Source organism: Dermacentor variabilis, chromosome 10, assembly GCF_050947875.1.
Source record: "Dermacentor variabilis isolate Ectoservices chromosome 10, ASM5094787v1, whole genome shotgun sequence".
NCBI lineage: Eukaryota > Metazoa > Arthropoda > Arachnida > Ixodida > Ixodidae > Dermacentor > Dermacentor variabilis.
In genome coordinates this window covers 54,771,191-54,787,431 of record NC_134577.1, presented here as the reverse complement: position 1 = coordinate 54,787,431, position 16,241 = coordinate 54,771,191, and the positions used below count along the sequence as shown (strand labels likewise).

At 44.4% G+C, this 16,241-nt stretch overlaps 1 long non-coding RNA gene across 2 annotated transcripts in view; it reads right to left on the bottom strand.

Annotated features, from left to right (window-relative positions):
- Positions 1–16,241, bottom strand: part of LOC142560556 (uncharacterized) — a 252,032-nt gene that overhangs the window by 177,942 nt on the left and 57,849 nt on the right. The gene's annotated exons all lie outside the window — the stretch shown is intronic.

The following is a 16,241-nucleotide window of genomic DNA, read 5'->3' as shown; positions in this document are numbered from 1 at the left end:
GTGTTGTAATTTGAAGCTTATAAGGTATTGCAAATACAACAAAGGTCCGCAGCTTTTATAGCAACATCAATAGCGTTGAAGCTGACGTGTTTGAAAAAGTGGATAGTTGCAAGCTTCCATTTTCGACAGGACTGAACATTTGCATGTGTGAATATACACATTATTTTGCTTTTGGTTAGCTGTGCAGGAGTCACATGCATGTTGCAATTAGTGAACCTAAGTAATTACGGCTTCAGACTGAACATTGAAATGTATAGTGATGCAGCGACACCCGCGAATTATTACAAGCGACGCCGGCGAGTTTCCAGAAAGAAACGTAGGCACTAATGAGAGTCTAATTGTTCTTTCTAAATGTCAACACGACCATTAGTGCGGCATCAAAAGCTAAGCAAGAACTTATAAGGGCCCACTTTAATACACTCTGTATGCACAGCCGTGAACACATGAAAGGATTCGTAGTAGGGTTGTGCAACGCTATATTATAAAATGTCAAGTGTCAGGTATACTGGACACAGGCAGGCGGTTGCAAAATTAGTTGCAAATTATATGGCTAAGAAAAACCTAAATATCTTCAAAAGCGTCGCTTATAACATTCTAAAAATAAATAACGCCCACGCAGCAATCATGTCGGTGCAATGTTCGTTACATCCTGCAGAAGACATCATATACCCCAGGGCTGGTTGAAAGAAATTACAAATCCGTCCAAAGAACGACTCTAAAGCATAAGGCTAGAGCTGTATATCTCCCGTGACGAAGAAACTTCAAGCAATGGGCAAACCGCGAAAAAGACGACTAGCCGCCGTAGGTCTGACTGTCGTCAAATTCGCTATTAAATGCTGGGTAGACACGATGAGAAAAATAACGTTTTTCTTGCCGTGAATCAAGTTATCTCTTAAACGTGCAGTAAATAAACATTTTTATTAGCGCTTAATATTGCTTTTATGCTTTATATTTATATTTCATAAAATTCTTATTTCGGCACCATGCTTGCAAATTTCTGAGCTTTAGTAAGCAACGCAAGATGGCGTATCTAAAGGTATAACGAGGTTAGGTTTCTAGACCAGAAAAAATCGGCATAATAAACATTTGTCTATAATATTGCTACAGTACAAATACGCCGCTGGAGGCGCGGAAGTAATGAAAACATTTTACGGAACGTGTAAAACAATAATGCGAACTTTTTTTCACCACAGGCTCAAACATACCTAATAGAGACATCTATACAATAAGGTTTCATTTTATGATATCTATACATTAAAATGATCGCTATTGTTCAAATATACTACTTCATAAAAAAATTGCACTATGTTAGAACTACCGCCGCTTGCTTAGCTCAAGCTTATACCGTAATTTCCGGACACACGAGCAGTCGGCAAACGTGGTGCATATCTCAGCATTGAAGGGCCCCAATAACATTTCTTTGACTAATCTGGGTAGTCGGCGGCGCTGTACCATTTAACCATACTTCTAGGCGTCTGTTATAGCCCACCTCCAAACTAACCACGACTTTTCCCACAAGAGAAAGAGAGAGATAATTTATTTGAATAAAGGCAAAGAGATCGCGCTTAGCTAACGCGCTGCGGCCTTCTACTCAGCACAGGGTGATGGGGAACGGGGAAAAAGTTGTGATGAGGGGTGATGATGACATAAAAAAAAGGGATGCGCAATGGTGAAAGCAAGTTCAACATTCTGATAAACGTTCAGAAAGCTCATTCACGAAGCCACGATATGGTTCTGTATCTAGTCTGTAGTCACGAATTCAAGTGAACTTAAAGGCGCTAGAACGAACCTGGTGTGTAGGCCTCCCCTTGCGTGAGCAGCACAAGCGCCACACAAAAGCTATAGAGCATGTAAAGAGCTGCGATAAGCGGCTCCAGCACTGCGAGCACCTGCAAGGCACATTTAGCGGTCGGATTCTGGAAACCACTGAGACCCCCAGGTGCTTCAGCATTTCCTGTACGCTCTCCTTCTTATTGTGTCCATCTCCTTGCTGGCCTGTAGTGCCACCGGTTTCATTGGCCCTATCATTTTTGGCTTCATGGCGCAGAGGAACACTGGCAGAGGGCCCGCTGGCATGGCCATGGGCCTAGAGGGCAGCAAAGGACATTAAGTGTATGGATCAGCCGGTGGAGGTGAATTTTTGCCGCGTGCTGTCATCGATCTTGAATTAGCAGTAGGCACCGTTACCAACATCGATGCACGCACAGGCAGATGTGGTCGTGGCGTCTGTGCCCCGGTGTGTAGTTCTTCTGAAATGTCCTTGCGGCGCTTTTTTCGCGAGCGTTGGTAACCTTGGCGAACAGGTTGAGCAGCCCCCTTACGTGAAGATTCGTCTCTTGCCATTTTTCTCCCACAAATTTTACAATATTCTATGCATTGTTACGGGAGCACATCAGGACACATACATTGTTCTGTTTGGCAATATCAATTATCCTAGTATAGGCTTAGGTAACTACTTTAAGAAGCAACCCAGAAGCAACCAACGTCATTGATGTCTATGTTAACTTTAACCTCTCGCAACTATAATCTCAACCAATGGGTGCTACGCAGAACTCGGCAAATATATTTGATCTTATACTACCCAACAAATCCCACATGTCATCCGCAACATATCTCAGGGAAATAAGCGGCCGCAGGGTTGTTCATGCAACTTTTAACTTCGTTCCGCTAACAGTTGAAATCTCTAAGAAAACCGTTCATCTTTAAGGCAAGGCCAATAACGGAGCAACTAATAAAGAGCTAAACAGTTTCTCCCCTATTTTCGAAACAGCTTTTCCTAAGCGTTGTGTACAAGAAAACCGGTTGCTTCTTCAAGTACAAAGTACGTAAAATAATTGAGAAATATATACCCGTCTGCAGCTTCCGTGCTAATAAAGACAAGCCGTGGTTCAATTAATCACGGAAACGACTAGAGAAAGAGAAAAGAACGTGTTTCCGAGCTGCAAAACCGCGACAGAGCCTAAGTACGTGGGACGAAGACTATTCGGCGGAAGCCGCACAACTCGCGGCAATACGCAAAGCTATGTACAACTTCTTTCTCAATGACCTTCCTAATATGTCAACACGTAGTCCGCAACAGTATTGGTGCGTGATGAACCCGGAATACAAATGTACAATTACACTTGCCGACGAAGAGAATGAGGTTGTAAGTGACGCAGAAAGCACCAATGCATTGAACATCGATTTTGCAAGTGTATTCACTCATATGCGTGCCATGCTTTCTCCCTTACAAAGAATTACCACCAGTGCGCCGGCCCGGGGTTTCCCCTGTGTCTTCTCTGGACCTAATAAAGTTATTTCACTCACTCACGCAGTGAGTCAGCTATGCCCCTGATTGTATTTTCCCCAAATGGTCTACTACCTCAAATATATCACATCGTGATCACATCACAAGAAATTAATTCGGAATTTTTAATAAATACTAAGAACATTTCCACAAACCACCTGTGTCTTGTGTTCTCAGACCCTTTCGACAGGTCATATGCTTGATGACTTAAACACACCGATTATTGGAAAGTGGCAAAGGCCATTGCCAGCTGTAAATCAGGGAATAGACGGTCACTCTTGAATTATCGTCCAATATCTCTAACAAGTATACCCTGTAAAATCATGGAACATGCCATTTATTCTAAAATCATGAACTTCCTAGACTCGAACAATTTCCTTAATTCTTCACAGCGCAGTTTTCGCAAAGCTTTATCTCGTGAAACTCAGCTAGCTTTCTTCATGAGTTACATCTAAATTTGAACTATAATCAACAAACTGATGCCGTCTTCTTGGATTTCGCGATGGCTTTCGATAAAGCGTATCATCAGGTTCTTCTACTTAAACTTTCTTGCCTAAGCGTCCACCCTTTTGTCCCTTAAAACGGATTGAAGCTGTTCTGAGCAACCGTTCAAAATCTGTCTTTGTTAATCAGCACATTTCTAACCTTCTCTCAGTAACGCCCGGTCTCCTCCCAAAGGTCGGTACTGGTGTTTCAGCTGTTCCTAATATACGTAAATGTCTTGCTTTTAAGCGTAGCATGTCAGCTCCGTATGTCTGCGGACGACTGCGTCATTTACTGTACTATCGCTAACCATGGTAAGAAGCAAACTATTTAAAATGATAACTGTATTTAAGCATGGGTGACCAGTGGCTCATGACATTTAAGTCCATTAAATGTAAATCAGTATCTTTTTCGCGTCGTTGTAACCCCTTATCTTTAATTATGCTGTCGCTAACGTTAATGTAGAGAGTGTCGAAACATATAAGTACTTAGGAGTAACGTTATCATATGATCCCACATGCTGCGCACATATCACTAACATAGCAGTGTCTCCTAGTAAAACACTCGGCTTTCCAAAACGTCCCTTACGTCACATGCCTGAACACCTAAAGTTGGTGACTTACAAATCCATTATAACGCAAAAACTTGAGTACACCGTTGCAGTCTGGAGCCCGCGCCAAGTGTACATACCTTATGACTACACTTAAGGCACTCGAGCATCGAGTACCCCAATTTAATGATTCATCCTATTCGTATCATACCACTGTATCATCCATAAAATCATCTTTTGTCTCTTACACTTCATCGCCGCATCTCATCTTTATGTCTGTTCCATACCCCATTTTTACGTGTGGCCTGCCCGCTGCCCACACATCATCATCTTTATGCCGGAAGAACCTTCAAGCTACCTACGATTGCTGAACACGCAAGCCCTATCAATCTTTCTGGAATGTGTGGTGCCCGATCAAATTAAAGACATCAGAATAAATCCACGCAAGAATATACTCGCTATAGGCGTGTTCAACGCGAGCGCGCTGGGCAAACTTAAAGAAATCACGGAGCTAGGCGGAATCAAAATGCGCCCCTTCATCACGATCGACGATACATTCATGGCCGTTGTAATTTACAACATTGACATTGCCATTCCCAATGAAGACGTACCTAGCCTCATCAAACCGGCAAATGGGGCATGATCATTATGCAAGTGCGCCGCCTTGGGAAAACGCGCTGCGTAATAGTAATATTCAAGGGGGATTGTACACCATCCCAAGTTAAACTCGGACAGTTTCGACATCCGGTTCGACCATTCATCCAGAAGCCGCTTCAATGCCATCAGTGTTTCAGGCTAGGACACGTCGAGGGTGCGTGTATCAACTCGCTGCTGTGTCCCCGTTGCGCTGAACCTCATGCAAAAGAGACCTGCGGTGCCACGGTTATGAGGTGCGCCAACTGTAGCGGCCCTCACGCGGCCTCGTCGAAAGACTGTCCCTGCATCAAGAAGTTGCGCGCGGTTTTCAAGTAAATGGCCAGAGACTATTAGGCCAACAGGGAGGCAACCGAAGCAGTCCGACGTCGACGTCGGCACCATCATACGTCTTCAAAGAAGGCGCATGCGCGAAGTGATAGCACCCACTTCACTGCGGCACCACTTAGTCGCGCCGCGAAAGGGTCTACCACTTCCACAAAGGAAGCAGATAAGACTCATTCTTTAGAGGAATGGCCTACGCCACCGAGCCGCGCCCTTGCTAAGGAACATCAGAAGGCCGCGGCCCTACCGGAGTCTTCTGCGGCCGTGGATGATTCTCCTAAAACAGATCGTCAAGTCACCTCGGTGCTACGTTCCCTCATGGAAGCCATCCGAGCAATGTTAGTGGACATGGGGACAACGTCTGCTCGAAGCGCACTTAAAGTGCTGGAGGCCTTAAGCCCAGTAGTTGAATCCCTCAACTAGAAAGGTGGCTACCCATATCGCATCCTTCCGAAAAGAAGTCAAGGCAGCGTCCGTTATCCAATGGAACACCAGAAGGTTAAAATCAAGTCTTTCAGATTTTTGTCAGTTTGTGCACACCAATGTGTTTCCACTAATCGTTATTTGTGAGCTCAACTTGTCGAAGCCAATCAGACTGACAGGGTACGAAGTTATCACCTCTTCAACAAATGGTGCATGCAGCAAAATTATCGTTTTTGTTCGTCGTGAACTTAACTATGTTTTGCAACCAATTGCACCCCACGACGACAATCAATATACATGCATCACATTTAAAAAAGACGAACTCTTGTTTACTTTCATAGGCGTGTATATATCGCCTTCAAGCCATTTTGATACTAAAAGATTAGCTGATATCTTGAGTGCTTGTCCCGCCGCATGGGTCATCATGCGAGATTTCAATGCACACCGTCCAGCATGGCGAAGTACAAGGACAAATGCAAGAAGACGAAGATTAGCAACCATCGCCTACAACAATGGCCTTACTCTCCTGAACGATGGTAGCCCTACCTTTCATCGAGGCGTCATATAGTGCAGCTGCCTCGACCTTGCTTTCGTCTCCGACTCTCTCGCCAGATGTGTGAAGTGGTTTCCAGATATTGAGACACATGGGAGTGATCACATTCCCACCTATCTAAAGATCAAAGGCTTGTCGTCTAAATCTGGTCCACGAAATACCGTTCAGACGATTGATTGGGCCGACTTCAAATCTCATATGGAAGATGCCGGCCGCGAGGGCCTACCCTCTGGGTAAGAGCAAATAATTAAAAATACGATGCGAAATGCCACTCGGATGCTGGCGATCTCTCACACGCGAAACGACTGCGACATAGAATTAGAGCGACTTCGAGCACTTCGACGCCGGCCGGAACGTCGATATCGGCGTACAAAATCAGTCCATGACCTTAGGGCTGCCAGGAGGATGCAAAAGAAGATTCAGCGTCTTATGGATAGGTTAGTGTCGGAACGTTGGACAACGTTTTACCAGACACTAGACCCCCGCAAGCCACTGTCTCACATTTGGAAAACGGTGCAAGCTTCTGCGTGTCCTTTCGGAACCGCGTTTTTCCTTCAAGGCGCTCGCGCTTTTCCAAGGGCGGCAAGACACCGATGTCGCAAAAGACTTTTGTACGCGGATCGCAGACGAAGCAACTTGCCCAGATCTTGCAGCGCGAGGCGGCGTCCCCCATTCCCGTGATTGCCGCATGGACCATCCTTTTACAATGGAGGAGCTCGAGGCGGCACTAGCTCTCTGCAGGCGCTCATCATCTTCGGTTCCAGATGGTATATCATACCGAGCCTTGTGCTATCTCGGAGAATCCGCACGGATCGCACTATTGAGTCTCTACAGCACCTCATGGCAGGAGGGAAATGTTCCTGACGAATGGAAAGGGAGTCGCCTGGTGCCAATCTTGAAGCAGGGCAAATCCCCGCTAGAGCTCACCTCTTACCGCCCGATAGCGTTGGCCAGCTGCGTAGGAAAGATAATGGAACGGATGATCCTTGGCCGCCTGGAATGGTACCTTGAATACTAAAAGATTTATCCGAATTCCATGGCTGGCTTCCGACGTGACCACTCTTCCATCGACAATGTAGTTGATCTCTTTTCATATGTCCAGCACGAAAGGTCCCGTAAACGTTTACCTGCAGCTTTATTCTTAGATGTGAAAGGGACACACGGTAACGTATTACAAGAGGCGATTCTCGACGCTCTTGTGACGGTTGGCCTAGGTGGTCGAGTCTTTTTGTGGATTGCAAGTTACCTATCTGCAAGATCATTCTATGTGTTAACTGACGATGGTCCGACTATGCGACGCTATACCAGCAGGGGTGTCCGTCAACGCGGTGCTCTCAGCCCGACGCTATTCAACCTCGCTCTTGTTGGACTTGGTGAATACTTGCCAACTACCATCAAAATTTCAATATACGCAGACGACATCTTTGTCTGGACTTGGGCAGTCACACATCCTCAGATACGTGCGCGGCTTCAAAGAGCGGCAACTTTGACAGTGAGCTACTTGTGTAAACAAGGTCTTAGCATATCACCAGAAAATTGCGCACCAGTAGCATTTACTCGTAAACCTATGACGCCTTATGTCCGCTCCATCAATGGGCGAACCATTTCCTATGTAAGAACCCACACATTTCTTGGCGTAATTATTGACCGAGCCCTCTGTTGGAGCCCGCACGTTGCATACATGAAACGGCGCCTGACAGCAACTTCCCAGTTGTTTAAATACTTGACAGGAAAGACATGGGGGATGTGAGTAGACGCAATGCTGGAACTCTACTCTTTCTCGGCTTTTCTCTTTCTCGGTTTTTAAGATATTGTCTACCTGTACTGAACAACACCTGCAAGACAAATATTCGTGTTCTGCAGACAGCACAAGCTCAAGCAGTCATAGTTTGCCTTGGTTTGCCCAAATGCACGTCAACAGAGGAAACTATTGCGATTGCTCGGGGCCATCCAATGCGAACTCACATTACGGCAGAAGCCCTGAGCCCGCACATCAGACATTTTGTACATGCCCCCATCACCACCTTGCAGCACTACCTTGAGACACGCACTAATCATCATTCTCTAAAACTATCGTCAAGTACAACGACAAACATCCCTTGGGCTTCACCGCTGCATCTAAACCATTGGCACCCCCTTGGTGTCTTAACAGCCCCACAGTCCATCTCAGTGTACCAGGAATCGGGAAAAAGTCTGAGCTGTCGTCGCCTGTGCTGAAACAACTGTCTCTGCTTCTTCTGCACGAGAGGTACGCGGGCAGTGTACATATTTATACTGATGGTTCCACAAACATCCAGTGTTTGTCCGGTGCTGTGGTTGTACGAGCAAGGGCTATTACCATCCGCTCTAGGACTGACCACCCAGCGACATCGACATCTGCAGAACTAGCTGCTCTTCACGCTGCCCTTTGTTTCGTCAATCGGGAACCACCTCGACAATGGTCAATCTTCAGCGACTCAAAGGCAGCCTTACAATCTGTGCTATCAGCTCTGCGTCGTGGTCCATTAGAACAGCTCGTATTCGATATTAGATGCCTACTCCATACATAACAGGAGAAAGGACACCCCGTGCCGTTTCAGTCACTGCGGCGTTATAGGAAACGAAGACGCCGATAATGCCGCTCGGGCAGCTCTAGAAGACGCGCAGGAAGAGGCCATACCACTGTCACGGTCCTACGCAGGTAGCAGACTTCGAGTGCTTGCACAGGAGATCACGCTCTCTCTATGGTGCACACTAAACAGCCAGAGCAACCGGAGCAACCGTCAATACCACCTGCCCTCTTTGATGCATCTCTGTATGCCAACGGAATCCCGCCGAAGAGAGGCCACACTCCTTTATCGCTTATGGCTAAGGGTGGCTTTCATGAAGTGTTATTAACTTTACATTGGAATGGCCGACAACATTCTCTGCAATGCCTGTCTTTCTGAGGAGACGCTACAACACATCCTGTGCGACTGTCCTGAATATAATGTTCAGCGACAGTCCCTGGCATCCGTTCCAGTGTACCTTGACGCTAGAACATTGTCACTCGAAACGATTTTCACATGTCGCCGGCACAAGACATCGCAGATGAAGGCGACGAAGGGACTATGGTTTTTGAAAGAGACGGGGATTGGACAAGCGGCTGTAAGAGTGATATCACGTACCACGCCAGTGTGATGGACTCTGACTGACCATGGGTGTGCTGTGCTATGTGCTCTCTCTCTCTCCCTTCCCCATCTTTCATCCCCCCAATCCCGCTCCCATGTGTAGGGTAGCAAACCGGTTGAGCTAAACTGGTTAACCTCCTTGCCTCTCCTTCTCCACTTTTTCCTTCCTTCCTTCCTTCCTTCCTTCCTTCCTTCCTTTTATTACAGCACCCGTGACCGTCCAAGCTTTATCATCCCACCAGCCCACATATCTCAGTACCGGCCATGCCCTTCAAGTCGCCCGGCCACGCAGCCACACTATTACATTCTCTGCCTCTTCTTTCCACAGCATTGCCGCTATCACTAGCCCGACCACATTTCTTCAATATTAACAGATTACCTCTCGCAGAATTAACATGTGGTTACCTTTGCTAAACCCTTTTGTGCATATCTATGTCTCCTGTAACAGCCCCTAGAGGGGTCCTTATGGTGATGAAATGAAACGAAGTGAAATACCCAGCTTTAACTCTTTTTTCGTTTCTGGTTGCATGCGAAAAGCCACACAGCGGAGCAGACAGAAAGCCGAAGCCGCGGCTAAAAGTTGAGCGTAGCGGCGACGAAAGTGCTTGTCACGGCACCCCGTGGTGAGCGCGGTAGACTATACCACATAGCACACCGCTGCCATCTCGGAGGTCATGCGCTGTGCAAGGATGCAGACATTTTTCTGTCTTTCTGAGATCGCAGACATATGTGTTTCATTCATTTTGCTTAAAATTACCTGTCATGTACCACTCAAAATGCTCACACGATCACGAAGTCAACCACTAGCATTGGTAAGCCAGCTGCTTTCGATGACGCCGCATGACGACATTGCGGAAGCAAGAGCATGCAATTTTTTTTTGTTTGACAGCAGATTGTAAATACCCTGCTATATGCAGTGCACTGATATTTCGCTCACGTGTTCACAGCAGCCTATACGACATATCTGCCACGTTTTCTTAATAAATACTTCACGGCCCCTTTAACGAACAATAGTGGCCAGACGGCAAAGCAAAGATATGACCAGTAACTAGAATAAGTGCGATGAAGTGCAAGTTGTAAAAGGCGTGCGCCAATTGATATTACGTTCATTTTCACAGCCGCAAAGTTTGAGAAACTGTCACACTAATGAGAAACATCATTGAAGAGAGCATGTTTTTTCCCCAATCTGTTAGAATAAAACTCTTCGCCAGCGCTGACGCAGCCCACATCACACGCTTTCAAAGAGAGTTCATGCCACATTTTAGGGGGAAAAGAGTGGAAAAAAATATGTGCAACAGTATTTTTTTCGGGACACTAAACAAGAAAAGCAGCTTTGCAAAATTTGAATCTGACAGTGTTCAGCGCGGCAACCTTTTGTCTGTTTTTTTCAACCACATGCAGGTAAACGATTTTCAAGCGCGCCAATAATATCATTTCATCGTATGGTTATTTCTTCTGTAATGTAGTGTACGCAGTTACAGCAGTGAAACACTTTTCGTTTCTTAACGTATCGTTTTTCCTTCAACCTCAATGAGCTTTAAAAATGCGAGGACCGGCGCTTATTTGCTTGAAACCATTAACTCAGAATGTCATTTATTTATCTGCCTTTTTAATGAGCCATTCGTCGGACGCTTCGCTTCCGGGTACGAACTGAGTCATTTCGCTTATTTGGAACTTCGCTGAAGTTAACGCATAATCTGCACGGCCTGGGCGCACTCGCTACTTTACGGAATTTGTAGTAATTTCCCGCATAGTCCGTCGCTGTCCTTATTTATATAAATATTGCTCGCCTTATGTTGGGGCTCTAGTGCGATGAGTACCTCTTTCTACGAAGCACCTTTCATTGCTTCTTTTTTGAGTTCAATGGATTAAATCCACTAATGCCGTTTTCTCTCCACGTGTAGTCAGACAAGCTGCTTTGTTTTACAAAACTTTGCTTGTGTGAGAACCGAGTTTCAAATTATCAGGCTTCTACTTCCTAAAATTAAGTGTCGATACAGTGCTTTACTGCGAGAACTGAAAACTAGTTTATTATCTTTTCTTCCCCATCCCAAAAGCGGTTTTCTCTCTCCTGTTGCGAAAGCTTCTTAGCTCACGTTTCTATATTCTCTTTTATAATATTGCTGCACTTCATGATTTCAGCGCAAGTGTTATATTTTTTTTTATTATTGTATACATTACATCTGACTGTACATCAAGTCCGCCACGCGCTCTGAAATTTTAATGCCTCGAACGAATTCTCTGAAGGAGTTTAGACTTTACCAGTCATTCAATGAAGCTGGCCACGTGGCAGAGAGGTCGCCCATAAATTAGGCAGGACCCAATTCGGCCGCCACCAAGAACATACTTGAGTTCCTTTTTCGCCTTTGCGCCGTATTTGACGGCCGCGCTCTTCATCCTTTACGCATGAGCGCTTTTCTTTGCTACACTCAACTCCACGTTCGACACGTGTCCCTAATACATCGGTACCTTCGGCGCCTACTGATGACGCATATCGCGAAAACGCGTTACACTTCAAACGGTGCGGATCCTTTTTCGAAACTCGTAAATGAGGCCAGGAAGTCCTTTCGCGAGAATCACGTGTCCTCATTATTGCCGAATGTAATCGTGCACCTCAAGGCCTACGGGTCACTGGCGCACTACACGTTGCGCACAAGCATGCTCGCTGGGACGGAGCAAACCATAGCAGCGTAAACAAAATGTAATAAATGAACGAGCCATAATCGGGGATCTTATTACACTTTTTGCTTTCAGAAGGATCAAATTGGAGTCAAAATCTCGCAGTTGCCGATAACAACTGATTTATTAAAATGCAGAGTTTAGGTTCTAATAAAGATTGCAGATATATTTTTTTTCTTTACCGTAATCGATAAGCGTAGCGTTTACAACTCTCTCGTGTTAATAATAGCTGATATCCGTACATTACACATATTCTTGCATACTGCTTATCTCGAGGAAGTTTGCTGATACTTCTTAGTTCGCAAAAAATGGGTTCACTTTGATGAGCACAATAAAGATTCCTGTATTGAGTATTCGAGAGCCTATGATGCATTTCATACAGTTGTTACAGTATTCGTAATAACGAGTTAAATTGATTGAGAAGTTATTTAAGGAAATGCTACCGAAATGTTTCTACAGATAACCGACTTTCCATTCGTAAAATAAAATTTGGTGTGCTTTCGATCCAAAGCTCCCCCAAGTTTAAGGAAATGATTTTGTTAGCATTATTGAGTTTGCGTCTTACGTTGCTTATGACGTTAATGACAGCGTTGGAAATAGGAAGGTTGCTTGAGCTAACGTATCAACAAGAGCTTTTGTCCTCGTTATGGAAAAGGGCAAGTTGCTTTTTGTTTACTGATGGCTGCAACGACGTATCATGTTCAACCTATGTTGATCATTTTAAGCCTGCATCTCGCTTTAAACTTCTAGCCCATTATTGCAGCTCACACGACTTTGTTTTTCTCTGGTACTGATCTTGATGGATTTTTAGATGCAGGAAACTTGACTCCGGCAGTAATATGTTACGTGGTCGCTCCTGAATGACGCAACTATCTGCGGCTTCAAAATAAAAAGCTGTTATAATTTATTCTAAATCCGCTTCACGTCATCCTTATAAATACATACAGCTGTATAGTACACGGTTACAGACTTCTCTCTTGAAAAAATGGTTTACATTGCTTTATTTTCAGAAGTTTTCGCACTTATATAATAAAACTGAAGAATTGTGAAGAAATGTCTTAACGTTTTAGACGCTCCAAGAAAATTTAACGAATATACTTTAATCAGACAATGACCCATATCTAACAATCACTGAGAGTTTGAACTACGTAAGCAGCATCTGATATGTGGCTATAGTGCGCACAAGAAACCAATCAATTATTTTGATTGATGGAAAACGAAATGCAGGCGATCGCTCCTTTGGATTGCACTGATCACGTTGCCAGTTTATTCTTCACTGATGACGTCAACAACTTATCAACAATTTGTAAACTCTTTCAACGGTTAAGGCAGAAATGCATAAGCGTTGTTTCAATCAGGCCACAATCAGCACACACAATAGCGCTTCCCTTCTCTTGGCCCCCATTCCGTAACCATAAATGTTCACTGGTTATCTAACAAGCACGACCACTAACAACCAGTACCTGCACATAGAATATTTTTTGCCACACCCATATTTAGTACAGACGATGTGCCTGAAGATTACTGCATGCTTTAACAAAGAAGACTTATTTATTATGTGTAATGTAGCCACCAAAGTACTCAGTTTCAAGTATAGTGTTTTTCTTATTAGTTTATTTTCTTACTCATGTTTCATCATGCGTGTTTCATCAAACTGTTTTCTTGGTTTCTGGATAGTGATCAGGGAGTTTGAGCTTGTTGAACTCCTTGAAGTGCAGCTTCCACATCCTTTTGACAACAAAAACTGTGCCGTCGTGACAAAACTGCCGTCGTGACAAAATCAAAAGTTGAGGCAGCCCGACGGGACAAAGATAAGAAAACAACCACGAAAGGACTAGTGTTGTTTTCTGGTCCAATTGCGGTGATTCAATTGACCTTCAAGACGATCCAACTCGCGCAACGCAAGTTTCGCTTCTGCAGAAGCCTTGTTTAGAGCTGAGTGCAATACACGGATATTACACACTGCAGATGCTCTGGAACAGACGCTACCCGGAATTATTTCGCAATATTTGTAAACATAGGCAAGTGGTTGCAACAAAAATTATTCATTTTCGTTTGTACGTATGCTTAAGCATAGCATTATGGCACTTTGAAGCATCTGAAAGTGTCTGAAACGGAAGAGCATTAGTCAAAGCGGATTCTTAATTAAAAATGAAAAAAAAAATCACGGCAAATTGATGCCTTAGATGCTGGAGAATAATTCACCATTGTGCTTTTGTAAGTGAGAAGTATACCTAGCAACTTGGAGTACGCAAGTAAATGTTGAGCTGTACTAAAGCGGCATCAACATATTCAATCTTTTCATGGAAAAAGAGGGTGAAGGCGGTGGATGGAAATTCAAGGCGACGAACAAAACGCGAACAAGGTAAAAGCGGGAGCCAATGTTTCGACAAGTGGACGTTTGTTTTTGAAGGCCGCTTTGAAAAAGACCATTCCACTAGCCGAAACGTTGGCTCCCGCAATATTTTCGTGTGGCATAATTGCACGTCCATCGGGAACAGCAGTGTTTCAGTCTAGCTTAATCATCATCATCATCATCATCATCATCATCATCGGCAGCAGCAGCCTATTTTATGTCCGCTGCAGGACGAAGGCCTCTCCCTGCGATCTCCAATTATCCCTGTTCTGTGCCAACCAATTGCAACTAGCGCCTGCGGATTTCCTAATTTCCTCGCCCCCATCTAGTTTTGCACCGTCCTCAACATCGCTTGCCTTCTCTTGGCACCCGTTCTGTAACCATAATTGTTCACCGTTTATCTAACAAACGCATTCCATGACTTGCCCAGCTTGGTTTTTTTTTTCACTTATTGTCAATTAAAATATCGGCTATCTACGTTTGCTCTCTGATCCACACCGCTTTCTTTCTGCCTACTTAACGTTACGCCTAACATTCTTCGTTCCATCGCTCTTTGTGCTGTCCTTCACTTGATCTCCAGCTTTTTGTCAGTCTCCAAGTCTCTGCCCCATATGTTAGCACTGGTAAAATGGCTGATTGCACACCCTTCTTTTCAATTATGATGGTAAGCTTCCAGTCAGGATCCCAAAATGTCTTCCGTATGCGTTGTAACCCATTTTTATTGTTCTATGAATTTCCTTCTTATTACCAATGTAAACGTACTCCTTCACAATCTCTAGAGGCTGACTGGCGATCTTGAAATCTTGTTCACTTGTCCGGCTGCTGACCATTATCTTCGTCTTCTGCACATTAATCTTCAATCCCACTCTTACACTCTCTTTGTTAAGGTCCCAATCATTTGTTGTAACTCGTCCCCAGTGTTGCTGAACAGGACAATATCATCTTCATATCGACAGTTGCTGAGATATTCGCCATCAATCCTTACTCCTAAGCCTACCCAGTTTAATAGCTTGAATACTTCTAAGCAAGCAGTGAATAGCATCGGCGAGATTGTGTCTCCTTGTCTGACTCATTTCTGTGTAGGTATCTTCCTACTTTTCTTGCGGAGAATTAAGGTAGCTGTGGTATCTATTAGATATTTGTCCACAATATATAGGTCAGCGTCCTGTACTCTTTGATTACGTGATGCCTCTATGACTGCTGGTATCTCTACTGAATCAAATGCCTTTTCGTAATCTATGAAAGCCATGTAGAAAGGCTGATTGTAATCTGCGGATTTCTCAATTACCTTATTCATGACATGCATATGATCTATTGTACAGTATCCCTTCCTGAAGCCAGCCTGCTCACTTGGTTCACTGAAGTCCATTGTTACCTTTATCCCACTGGAAATTACCTCGGAGAGTATATTATATAATTCTGGAAATAAGCTAACGGGCCTGTAACTTGTCAATTCTTTGACGTCTCCCTTTTTGTGGATTAGAGTAATGTTGACATTCTTCCAAATCTCTGGGAACCTTGAAATCGATAGACAGTGCGTATAGAGGCCCGCCAGTTTTGCAAGCATTATGTTTCCTCCATCTTTGATTGAATCGACTTGTAGTCCATCTTCTCCTGCCGCTTTTCCCCATTTTATCTTTTGCAAGGCCCTCCTGACCTCATCGCTAGTTATAGGAGGAGTCTCTGGAACCTGTTTATTACTGCTTCGAAAGGAGAGAGAGAGACAGAGAGAGAATAAACATTTTATTAGATAAATGCAGCTTTGAGGGGCTATGAGGTGATTT